The 13,617-nt window shown below is 37.3% G+C and overlaps 1 protein-coding gene across 1 annotated transcript in view; it reads right to left on the bottom strand.

The window, feature by feature from the left end:
• LOC117093503 (cAMP-specific 3',5'-cyclic phosphodiesterase 4B-like) overlaps positions 1-13,617 on the bottom strand; it is a 261,848-nt gene that overhangs the window by 130,892 nt on the left and 117,339 nt on the right. The gene's annotated exons all lie outside the window — the stretch shown is intronic.

Here is a 13,617-nt window from a genome sequence, read left to right as displayed (position 1 = left end):
TTTCAGGGTTCTACAATCAGTCAGTAGCCTAGAATTACAGCCTCGGCCATGTGACTTCAAAGTTGTTGCTCTTAACTGCCTTATTAGAAAGATAAGAAGGAAGCAGTGGGGGAGAAAGGAGAAAGGAAGGAGGGAAGGAGGAAAGGAAGAAAAAGGAGGAAGGAAGAAAGACAGGGATGGAAGGAGATAGTGAGTCATATGAGAGAGAAAGAAGTAGATAAAGTTGAGAGGGTGAAAAAGAGAAAGAAAAAATGTGAAAGAAAATGTTTTATCTGACTCAAGTTTCAAGATGACAAATAAGTTTGCTCAATGAACAGCTAATAAGCCATTGAGCGTACTTCTGTGAAGGATGCTAATATGCTCCTATTAGAAAGCTGGGATAGACAAAGTTATAGCAGAGATAAGGATGCTGTGTTGCTATTTTAGAATGTACTGCCAAGAACTGTATTGGGCCGCTTTCCTTAAAAATCGCTACTCATACCAGAATGAAGAAAATTAAAAAGAAAGATTTTCTACCTTGAAACTCAAAGTAGATGCAAACATAAATGGCCATTTTTCTTTTTGAACAACAGAAGTGAGGCATATCCTTCTTGTCTAGTTCTTACACACAGACAAAGAATAAATGTAGTTCCTCCAGGAAGGAGGAGCTGCCTCAACTCCTTACACCTGATGCTCATGCCATGGTTAGATGGTTCTAAATTATCCCCTCTGGCTCATTTCCCATAATTTCCCAAACTATTTTTTATGGGATTACATGGGTCTGAAATAGACTTCTCTGGATCTCTGAGGCTCTTCTGATGTTTAACCTTGTAAACGCTCCTTCATCTCTCTGGATGAACTTTGCTACTTGTCAAATGAAATTGAAGAAGAGTATACATAGAGATGAAGTAAGGGGATATGTTAAAAGAGATGACATTAGCTGTTCCTGTGAGAATCCAGGAAGGCTTCCTCAAAGTGGTAACATTTGAGGTGATTTTGAAAAAAGTGGTTTAGGAATTCACCAAGAAATAAGAAAGAGAGAATGAGCCTTCCAGGCAAAGAAAAATGCATATGCAAAAGTAGAGAGGAAAGAAAAAATATGGTACATTAGGAACAGGAAGGACTGTATTTACTCAATTATTAAATGCTGCCAACTCTAAAATTACCCCATACCTGCCTACTCAATACTCATATTTCCTCATGTTGAAGCAAATCCTACCACTTTTCCAAGTCTCAGCTAAAATGTCCCCTACTACCACTGCAAAATTCCCGACGGCCCTAGTCAGAAGTGCTTGCTCCTTCCCCTGAATTATCCTCATACCATGCCTGCATTTGTCTTCAGACTTTTCACTTTCTTCTTGAATCCTTTACCTGTCTGACTCCATGTCTTACTTCCTCAGAGAGGATAGTAACCCCCTGAGGCAGCACTACTTTCTGATCTATCTTTAAGGACCTCATGGTACCAAAAGATTGATTTTTACAGAGTGGACAAAAATATTTTAAGTACATACCTGTTTAGTGTCCACAATGTACAAGATACTATGGGGACACATCTGTAATCATTAAAGGGCATATACATTTATAGATATATAATGTACTGTGATATAACATGTGAGACATATAAAATGACTTAAATTCTGTACTCCCAGAGAAAATAGTATGGAAATAAATAGTTCTCATCATAATGTCCACAGAGGTCCCAAAGTCAAATGCCTGTGGGGTCCATGGAGATAGCATTCATGAGGGAAGCCAGAATTGGAGCTGGTGAAGGGAGAATAGAGAGGGGTAGAGGCAGTGGTATAATAGACAGTGCAGACTTTTTCAAAGGCAACCACCTTTCAATAGAACTGAGCTGGAAATAATCATTGTTACTGTGTGGGAATCCTGGCCTGCTATGCCAGAAATTCAGATTTTGATGTGAAATCTTACAATTTTCATCTTGGCACTAATTTTTTAATTAAAAAAATAAAAAATGGTACAGGCAAATAAAGCCGATTTGTGTACTGAGTCCAGATTGTGATCTCTGGTGTAAAATATCTGGCCTGAAACTTTCAGAAGATATGATGAAAAGAAGGGGTCAGAGATCCACGATGTATGAGACACAGCAAGTCTTTCCTCTAATTCTTGCCATACTACTGGGCAGGAGGAGAATGTACTTCAATTAAATTCCCCCAGGAGACCAGAGAAGGGTGAGCTACTCCTAGCCATATCCCCTCCAAACCAAGGGTCTAGGTCAAGGAATCAAAGACGAAGTGGGAAGAGAGGCACAGCTGCAAAACCAGTTTATCAAACTTCTAGAGAGATTAGGGAAGTTTAGAGCTGGAGATCATGCTATCTAGCTCCTTCATTTTGGAAACAAGGAGCTGACATTTGAAAAGGTGACACAGAGATGAAAGCAAATTAGTGACTGTATTCATTTCTGAAGGCTGTTGTAAAAAAGTATCACAAACTGAGCGGCTTAAACAACATAAATATGTTGTCTCACAGTTGTGGAGGTTAGAAGTCTGACATCAAGGTGTCAGCAGGGTTCATCCCCTTTGAGGAAAATAAGGGAGAATCTTTGTTCCATGCCTCTCTCTAAGCTTCTGGTAGCCTCACCTCAGAGGTTCCATGGCTTATAGATGGCATTCTTGTGTCTTCATGTTGTCTTCCCTCTGAGCATATCTGTCCCAAGGTCCAAATTCTCTCTTTTTAAAAGATACCAGACATATTACATTAGGGCCCACCCTAATTGCCTCATCTTAATTTGATTATCTGCAAAAACCCTTATTTCTGAATAAGGTGACATTCACTAGGAGTTAGGACATCAATAACTTTTGGGGAAAACACAATTTAACCCAGAACAGTGACAATGTCCACAATCCAAAACTATTGCAGAGCTCCCTCTGCTAATTGGAAATCCCAGCAGAAGCTTGTGCCAGGAAAACAGAACTGGGAATTGTGGCACTAACATCAGTTATTGGCAGAGTCCTGGAACACAGGACTGCTTTTCTATTATGGTTTATAGAGAATGCTAGAGACAATATTATTTCTCCTGGGAAATGAATACACGCACTTCTTTTCTCTCTACAGTCTGAAGATATGCTCCATTACCCATACATGTTGCCAGCTGCACAGGCAACTTCTCTGTGTTCTACTCCATAATAATGGCCTTAAAAGGCCAGACCCTACCTGATTCTACAAGACTCAATGTAACAAGTGTCTGTGTACAACTGCACTCTGACCAAAATCACAGTGGAAAACACACCACCAAATATACAAATTATGTGGTAAAGAGGTCTTCGGGAAGCATCTCTCAAAATGAACTTCTGACCTCTTTACTCCTCTATTTCTTCCTAAAACACCTTTGAAATTCAACCAAAATTGAGGCTAAGCCACATGACCCAGCTGGCCACATGGAGATTACATGGGTCGGAAATAGACTCCTCTGAATCTCTGAGGCTCTTCTGATGTTTAACCTTGTAAACGCTCCTTCATCTCTCTGGATGAATTTTGCTACTTGTCAAATGAAATTGAAGAAGAGTATACATAGAGATGAAGAAGGGGATATGTTAAAAGAGATGACATTAGCTGTTCCTGTGAGAATCCAGGAAGGCTTCTTCAAAGTAGTAACATTTGAGGTGATTTTGAAAAAAAAAATGGTTCAGGAATTCACCAAGAAACAAGAAAGAGAGAATGAGCCTTCCAGGCAAAGAAAAATGCATATGCAAAAGTAGAGAGGAAAGAAAAAATAGGGCACATTAGTAACAGGAAGGACTGTATTTACTCAATTATTAAATGCTGCCAACTCTAAGACAATCTGTCAATGAAATAATAGGGTTTGGATTTTTAAGAAAAAGCAGCAATCATATCTTATCTGTACATATCCATTTTCATATGCATCCTCCTTTTAAGTAATGATGACATATAAAAAAGAAAAATGTCCCAGAATCAAAGAAAAAATAAGATGAGCTGATATATTCCATTTAGCTCTAATATTTTATAAGTTGGTGGGCTGCCAGGATCCCAGAAACTACCTCAGTTTATCAGTGAAAAATTGAGTACTCACTGTGGATAAAGCTATATGCTGGGTATTATGAGGAAGATACAAAAATATTTTAGAAATAACGGTAGCCCTGGAAACTTAGAAAAAAACTTAGATAAAAGCTGTGTCTGTTTCTACCACATCTCTTCCAACTGCACTCAAGCACAATATTACATCCACCAGTATTAAAGGTTACCTTCCCAGATAATTTCTATAATTATGGCTTGTGAAGGTCTTCTGGACTCCCAGTTCTTTTAATGACACTTCTAAACCAGTAGCACAACAGAGTGTTCGCTTATAAACAGTTATGAAGAGGTTGGGAAGTAATTTCTCATTAACACTCACGTATCTCGGCCCATGAATTTGATTTAAGAAAATCTCTATAAGATCATCAGTTTTTTTTTTGGCAACTAGTAAGAGTTTTCTTGAGAAAACAAAGTGATGGAATATAGCTTGAGCCACTGGAATTGTGTATAATCTACAATCTACTTATCTATGCTGCAGTCCATATTCAATAATTTTCCTGAACGTCTGTTTTTCTTTATCCACTGGTAATTGTATCCTTCTCCTCGTTAGATATTTAGAAAATAAAAAATGGAATTTTCGAGAAAGCAATCAATACACAATGATGAAGAAAAGGGTATGGGGCAGTCACCGGCACTTTGGAAGACAAACACTGGATGGAGGGTGGCAAATAATGAGGGCAGGCAGAGATGGACTCAGCCAGGTGACATCCTGCGGCTGTAGCTGGAAAGGGAACCAGAATGAACCCTTGCCTAGAAGTCTTTATATGTGCCAGGTGTGGTGGCTCACCCATGTAATCCTAGCACTTTGGGAGGCTGAGGCTGGAGGACTGCTTGAGCCCAGGAGTTGGAGATCAGCCTGGGAAACATGACAAAACCCCATCTCTACAAAAAAAAAAAAAAAAAAAATACAAAGATTAGCTGGGTGTGGTGTCACATGCCTGTAATCCCAGCTACTCAGTAGGCTGAGGTGGCAGGATAGCTTGAGCCCAGAAGGTTGAGGCTGCAGTGAGCTGTGATTGTGCAACTGCACTCCAGCCTGGGTGACAGAGCAAGATCTTGTATGGGGCGGCTGGCAGGGGGAGTCTTTATACTGACCTCTGGGTATTGACACCCTCAGTCTAATCTTTAGACAAAAAAAGTGGAAGAATTCTAAAGAATGTGACTATACTGTATGATGAAACAGAAGCATTGCTACCTTCCAGGATGTATATGGTGGGGGTTGGGGGAGGAGGGGAGCCCAGCACGAAGTACCTAGTTGAATGCCCTGTCTGCTTTGTCTGCCTCATTATGCTAAAGCTAGGGCTACCCTTGAACACAGAGGTCTGAACCAGCTTTTCTATGGACTCTTTCTTAAATATAAACAACCAAGAATCATCAGACATTTGAGAAAAGCCTAAAACATGAGAGAGATCCAGATTAAAAAAAAAAAAAAAAAAAAAAAACAGAAATAGAGACAATTTGACAAGGTTTTTCAAAATCTGGGTATGCCCATGCAAGTGAACATCAACTTTAAGAAGCGTCTTAGCAGAAAAGTAGGTTAAGAACAAACTGCTCTTCTAATGTCTGTTCTAACCCTCTAAGGTTTCTGTCTTCCACACACTAATAAGCATTCTGTCAACTATGCTTAAGGAGTGCTAGAACTTCACTAATGCAATCAAGAAATATAACAGAAATAGAATGTTGCCAATGCTAAAACTGCAAGATAAAGTATTATATATAAAGAAAGAAGGAGGATTACATACAAAGTCATAGAAAAATAGGAGTCAAATAAGTTGACTTGGCAATATTAATTTAGAATTTCCAGAAGACCTTGAATCTATAGGACATCAGAATTTAAACAAAAGAGCATTATCATCAAAACAAGGACATTTTATCAAGATTTTTTACACCTTAAGCAAAATATACCAACATTATCAACTATTTCGACTCGAATTCTAGCTCTTCAGCTCTTCAATTAGTTAGTCCACCCAACTAATTGAAAAAGAGGAATGAGTTTTCAGACAGCAAATGTGCCCAATGGGAAGCCCCCATAGTCTGGCATTCTATATTCTATGTGAGACAGTTTCATGTTCGATTAACATATTATCAATTTCCTAGGGTCTGCGTAACTTTTATGCAAGGTTAAGATCAAATTATGGACCTCAATGCTTGATGAATTCATAAAAATAATGCTATTCTGGATTGTCCTGGCTGGGCAGAAAGGTAGTTCCTTGCCTGGCATAACCCTCTGTATTTAGTGTGCATTTCTCTATCATAGTGAGCCTCAATATTGGCTGCACATTAGAACTATCTGGGCAGTTGTTAACGAATGCTTATGTTCAGATCAACTCCAGATAGTCAGACCAATTTGCTCTGTAGTGAAAACTGGGCATTGGTGCGTTTGAAGCTGACCCAAAAGTAAGCAAGAAAAGAGAACCATTGCTCTGAGGTAAATCATTGTAGGTCAGGAGTTTAAATTAATATTGGGCTGTTGACAGGTCAGTATGAATTGCATCATCCATGTTGAATATTAATATTATATTACCAAAGGACATTTAGGCTCCATGATCACACAATTTCAACAAAGGGAAATTATGGAGAGAAACATTATTACTTAAAAGATAAAATAATTGTTTGATATCTGGAACTTCTCAAGAATAACTTGGGTTGTAAACTCTCTACTTTTGGAAGATTCTGACACTGAATAAAATTCAACTCCATATTTTTTATATGACTGGGTGCAGTGGCTCATGCCTATAATCCCAGCACTTTGGGAGGCTGAGGCAGGTGGATCACTTGAGGTCAGGAGTTCGAGACCAGCCTGGCCACTATGGTGAAATCCTGTCTCTACTAAAAGTCCAAAAATTAGCCAGGCGTAGTGACATGTGCCTGTAGTCCCAGCTACCCAGGAGGCTGAGGCAGGAGAATCGCTTGAACCCAGGAAGCAGAGGTTGCAGTGAGCCAAGATTGTGCCACTGCACTCCACCCTGGGTGTCACAACCAGACTCCATCTCAAAAAAAAGAAAATTGTGGGCCACTATATGCAAGGAGATTAAAAAATAAGAAAGATGTAGTCTATGTTTTCAGAGAGTCTTTAAGGGGTTTCTTTTTATTCTAAGCTTGTATAATTTGCACATAAATTATGTTATTTTTTCACACTAATAATAAAATTCTGAACTAAGCATTAGTACTTTCTGCCTTTTCTTGGATTTCACTTTTATTTGAAAATTTATTTTATTATTTGGTACTTTATATATCTCTTGATGGCTACAGAACCTTCAGAAACTTAACCACTTTAAACTTTAGTTTCCTCATCTTTGAGAAAGAATTCATGTCTTAGTCTGTTCAGGAAACTATGACAAAATACTATAAACTGAGTAGCCCATAAACAATAGACATTTATTTATCAGGGTTCTGGAGGTTGTGAAGTCCGAGACCAAGGTGTTGGCTAATTTGGTTGCTGGTGAGGGCCTGCTTTCTGGTTCACAGACAGCCCCTCCTTGTTGCATCCTCACATCGTGGAAGGGCCATGGCAACTCTCTCAGGCCTCTTTTATAAGGACATGAATCCTATTTATGAGAGCTCTGCTCTAGTGATCTAATCACTTCCCAAAGGCCTCACCCCTTAATACCATCACAGTGGTGATTAGGTTTTCAACATGTGAATTTTAGGGAGACACAAACATTCAGGCCATAGCAATTCATAATAGCAGAATCTCAAATAATAAATAGAATCTCAAACGATTAAATGACCTTATGCATATAATGTTCTTAGCACAGAGCCTAGCTAAAGGCAAGCACTTAATAAATGTTTGCTATTATCTATTGACTCTCAAAACAATATGTTTGATGCATAATTTATTATGTCTTTTCTTTCTGGTATTATAGTTTAAAGAAACTGAGCTATTTCTAAGAATTCCTCTAACGCCACTGACAAGAATTCTATTAATAGTATATGAAGTAAATATATCTTTGCATATCTTAAAGGGGATATGAAAAGTAAGAAACACCTTACATATGGAATCAGGCTCACTGTTAATCTAGTTACATGTGCTGCCAAGACAGACATCCAATAATACATTTTATAATCAGCTGTCTGGTTTTCTTATTCATGTTCTTCATTCTCTTAGAGCAGCTGTATAGCTCAATGATTAAAATTATCTTATTATGGACTGGCATAGTGAATATAAAATGCATGCATGAAAATAACAAGATCTTGTATTAGGAAACAATTACAACATAGAGCAGCAACAGCAATTTTGTACTCACTTGTCTTGATGAAAACCATTTATGTTTTATAAATCATTAGATATTTTCAAACTCTGCAAAATAATGTAAATTGATATTTTCCTTCACAAAGTGCTAGTTAAAGTAAAATTTTGGTGACAATTATAATTGTAAATTGATCACAAGCTTTGAAATACCAAATGCAAATAAAGCAGCTCAAAGCACAGGACATCTGGAGCAACCCAGCAATGCAACTTCTAGTTTTATTTCTGCAGTGCAAAATGTTCTAGTTGGGTAAACAGATTAACCTTTTTGGATGCTATTCACACATTTGATTCAAATCCATGGGGAAAAGCACCTTTCAGTACTTGAGAATTCTAAATGCAATTGTGTCTCAAAAACTCAACACCAAGAGAGAAGAGGAACCAAAAAGAAACTTGATCACTTTAAAGGCTGTCACAGTCACTACAAAGCGCAGTATAATCCCATCGCTTGGGGCAGCACTAGCTTTGGAAGTGGAAGACCCAGTTTTAAGTTCTGTTCTGTATTTACTTTTGCGGTATCTTGGGATAGTCATCACATTCCTCTGAGTCTGTTTCCTTCTTTGTAAAGTGGAGAGCTGCTATGATATTTGCTGATGGATGGACATAAAGCCGTTGGTAAACTGAAAAGCACTTTAAAATGATTAAATATGATAAGGTGTGGAGGCAATGATGCTAGAGGCACAGAAGGAAAACACAAGTGACACAGGAGAACACAAGTGACAGGAGAGATAAAGAGAGACTCAATCTGTATAACAATCAGGCAGCATCAGTGGCAGAGGGTCCTGCAGAGTTAGATACGTCCTCACTGCCTAGCCTGTAATTGTCATCTGTACCTTTGTAAAGCAGCTGGCTCATTGTAGACAATCAGAGACAATCAGTAAATCTTTCCTTATCTTCTTTCAGCTACTGACCTATGACTTAAATTTTATATTTGTGTTCATGTGGTTACTTAACTAATTAATTCAGTGGTCATTTACCAATGTTCCTAGCCACACTGGTAGAGACGTGACCTCAGTTCTGTCCTTATTATAGTCTGGGGTAAGGCAGACATTCAATCAATAATTTCTCCAAATATATAAATTATAAATAGTAATAAATGCTCTAAATGAAAAGTACAAAAGCAAGCAATCCAAGAAGATTAAACTTGGAAGAGTTAGAAAAAAATTTACCTTTTTATTAGTACCTTTATTTTGCGGGGATGTCTTCCTTTTCTCTAAAAATTACTATAAACTCATAAGCATGACTCAGTTACTTACAGTTTTTCTGTAATCCTCCCAGCACCTCAGGAGATTTTTGCCTATAATAAGTACTCATTGCATATAAATTAATCAACTTTTTATATACATTGCTCTTTGGTAATTTTGTTCATCTTCATCCTTGAATAAAATGCAAAGGTTCTAAAATGGCAGAGCTCCAGATTCATTTAGATTCATAAATTGTGGGTTTCCAATAGAAAACATTTAGTCTTGCCAAAGAACCTGGTACCATTCAGTTGCTTCATTATTAAGAAACAATGATTATAGTGAACTCTGGCATTGTTTCTTTTTGGTAAGAAACCGTAACCAGACAAGATAAAAATACATAATCAAAAGAAGTATGACTCCTTCTAATCAACTACAGATCAGGCCAAAATAGATGGATCTTACAGAATGTATCACTGGTAGATCTATGGCCAGTGAGAAAGCTGAAATCCAGTTAAGGACAGTATCTTTCTTCTCTAAGCATCACTCTACATTTAATCACACCTGCAAACATTTTTGTGACATGAAAAAGGCCCTCGACTATAATGAGTATGACTAGTCAACATCTGTTAGGCAATAAACAATTATACTCAGTTGGAGCTGAAAAGACAAAAAAAAAAAAAAAAAAAAAAAAGACATGATTTAAGAACATGTTTTGAGATACTTTAGTGGCAGCAGAAAAAAACTAACCATATAAAGAAGACTCAGTCTGATAGATTTTCCAGCAGCTGCTCCTTGCATTTGTTGGTTCCATTGTGCTGGATATCATCTGTTTGATCTCTCTATATGCATTCTCCAAGGGGCTGACCTACCTGACTGGCATCACAGAGCTCTCTTGCCCCAGCTTCTTGCGTTCAGCCAGTGCGGAGGAGAGGCTGGATGGGGGAGGAGCTTATTCTCCAGGACTCTTTCCTGAATGGAGCCCATGGGCCAACTGAAAGGCTCATCTGCTGTAAGACTGCTGTCTCCACCTATTCTTACATATAACTCCTGCCTTCCCTCTTCTTTGAGACTTAGGGAAAGCAATGCTACTACCATTTCTAACTTGGGCAACTGAACTATCTTTTGTGCTTTCCTTTACACACTTTTGTAAATTACTCTCTGTATACATCTCCTAAAATTATCCTAATTTGAGAATACCATCTGTTTCCTGCTAGGATGCTTATATATATATGTGTGTGTGTGTGTGTGTGTGTGTGTGTGTGTGTGTGTGTGTGTATAATTTTAGATGAGAATTCACAGGTAATAGTATACTCACCTCAGTTTGTAGATGAAGAAAGGAAAAGATGCTTGCTCAAAGTGACAAAGCTAGTGTCAAAACCAGTGCCAATAGTTCTCAAAACATGGTCCCTAGACTAGCAGCAATAGCATCACTAGGTAATGTACTAGAAATGCAAATTTTCAGGCTGTAGGGATAAGATCAACTACTGGATGAGAAACTCTAGGGTAGGGCACAGTAACTTTAACAAGCCCCTTAGGTAGGTGATTCTGATGCACACTAAAGTTTCATAACTACTCATTTAGGGTAGCATTCTAATATCAAAGGAATGAGGTACAGGAAAAAAAGTTCATTAATTTGGACTATTAAGGGAGACAGTTCATTTTAATGGAAGCCTAAGTTAAATACTAGTCTTTAAAAATAGCTACAGGTATACCAATATTCATGGCAGCATTATTCACAATAGCAGAAAGGTGGAAACAACCCAAATATTACCAACAGATGAATGGATTACACAAAATGTGGCATATACATACAATGACATATATTATTTGGCCTTAAAAAACAATAAAATTCTAATGCATGCTACAACATAGATGAATCTTGAAGATACTGTGCTGAGGGAAATAAGCCACATACAAAAGGACAATATTCTATGAGTCTACTTACATTAAGTGTCTAGAATAGTCAAGTGTAGAGACAAAATGTAGAATGGTGGTTGCCAGGCACTTAAGGTGGGTGGAAATGTGGAATTATCGTTTAATGGGTAAAGAGTTTCAGTTTGGAAAAATGAAAATATTCTGGAGGTGGATGGTCATGATGGGTGCCCAACAATGTAAATGTAGTTAATGTCATCAAGCTCCATAAAAATGTTTAAAACAGTAAATTTTGTTATACATATTTTACGCAATAAGAAAAGATGTCAGTTCTTCTGCAGCACACAAAATAACTGTTAAAAATTATTTTAAACTATACATCATATAATTTTTTTCTTAAATCTTGGGGTTCAAGTCTTTACATGTGGGGTAAGAATTTGGTGTGCCTTAAATCTGTGATTAAAATAGCATCATTTCATGATTTACTTATAAATAATTCGATAATCTTGCTAAAACTGTTTTGTTTTATCAAATAGTTTAATCCTCATGTTAATCTGTTTTTCCATATTTGCTTCCAAGGTGTTACAAAGTAAGCTTCAGCTGTGCCCAAACTGGTCAGATTAGTCAGGTCCTGACTTACCCAATTCTGCTTATCCAAAGCCTCTATAAGCTCCCAGCCAATTCCTAACAAGATAGGCCAGATAGCAGTAGTTGCAGAAGGCAGTGGTGATAACAGTCGTAGTCATCACCCTCATCATAGTTGTAGTGGTAGTGGAAATAGCTGATATTTACATTGAGTGCTTACTACATACTAGGAGTTGTTTTAATTGCATTATATATATTCTCACTCATTTATTTCCTTGACAACCATGTGAGGTAGTATTATTTTTATCTCACAAGCCTCAGAGAAGTTAAATAACATTCCCAAGTTTACCCAGCTGTTATTGTGGAAGCAAGACAAAAACACAGATGGTTAAACTTCAGAATCTATGCTTTTAGCTAATAAGCATTGCTACCTCCCTTAGTAATATCCACCATGTATTTGGTATTTACTATGTGCCAGGACCTGTGCTCTATGCTTTTCATACATTATTTCCACAATAACACTGACCAGTTGGTTTAGTAGCAGACAAGACTTGTGGAATCTGTTCATTCATTGCCCTTTTCCACTTTCTTCAAAGATGGACACCTGCAGTTAGGTATATACATTGGAACTCTCCCAATCTAGTTAAAGCTGCCTAAGTTTGAGGTAGTGAGGAGCTCTCAGTTCCTCCACATACTTCCATCTCAGACTTCCATACTTAGAAATGTCACAGAAGTTACTATTTTGACTGTAACCATTGGTTATTATTCCCTCAAATGCTCATCTATTTCTGCTCTTTACTGGAAACCTAGGTTTAAGTAATAATTTTAAAATCAGGTTCCTCTTCACCAGCATTGTTCTGCATTTATGAAAGCTTCAAGCTTTTTGCTACAGCAATCAAGTTAACATGGCACCCAGACTCCACTGCAGTGTTGGAAATTTATATTAAGGCTAGCATTTTGATTTAAAAGTTTTAACAATGAATTACATGAACTTTCTCAACTAGAAAGTCAGAAAAATCTCTAATTTAGGAGTGCTGCACAGAAATGAACTGAGTTACCTATGGGTCATTTTAAGAAGAGTTCCACTAATTCTCAGCTAGAAAGTCAGAAAAATCTGTAATTTAGGAGTGCTGCACAGAAATGAACTGAGTTACCTATTGGCCATTTTAAGAAGAGTTCCACTAATTCAATCTCTGATATCCTAACAAAAATACCTACTGCCAAAAAACTATAATGAGAGGAGAGGGGTGAGGGTTGACAAATAACCTATTGAGTACAATGTTCACTATTTGGGTGATGGGTACATTAGAAGTCCAATCACTACTGCTACTCAATATATCCGTGGAACAAACGTATATATGTATCCCCTAAATCTAAAATAAAATAATTTTAAAAGGTAACATATTAAATTATGAATACATCAAAAAACTTGAAAAGGAGACCCAGAGTAGGGCTGTGAGCTAGAAAAATCAAAAAATTAGAACTTAGTATTATCTAATGCTGTCATATATGAAAGTAACAAATGTTCTAATAATAATTTTTAAATTAATAGTATGCAGTTAATTCATATCTGTAATGTGTTTAAAACTTCTTGGAACAATTTTTCATAAAATTTGTTTCCAAAGTATAAAAAAATTATACGTAAATGTGTCATCAATTGAGCAAACCTTACTGCTCCTTCATTCCCCCATCCTCATC

This window comes from Trachypithecus francoisi, unplaced genomic scaffold, assembly GCF_009764315.1.
Source record: "Trachypithecus francoisi isolate TF-2019V2 unplaced genomic scaffold, Tfra_2.0 Lachesis_group12, whole genome shotgun sequence".
NCBI classification, from domain to species: Eukaryota; Metazoa; Chordata; class Mammalia; order Primates; family Cercopithecidae; genus Trachypithecus; species Trachypithecus francoisi.
Note: the sequence above shows the minus strand (reverse complement) of the source record. Positions and strands in the feature narration are given on the sequence as shown.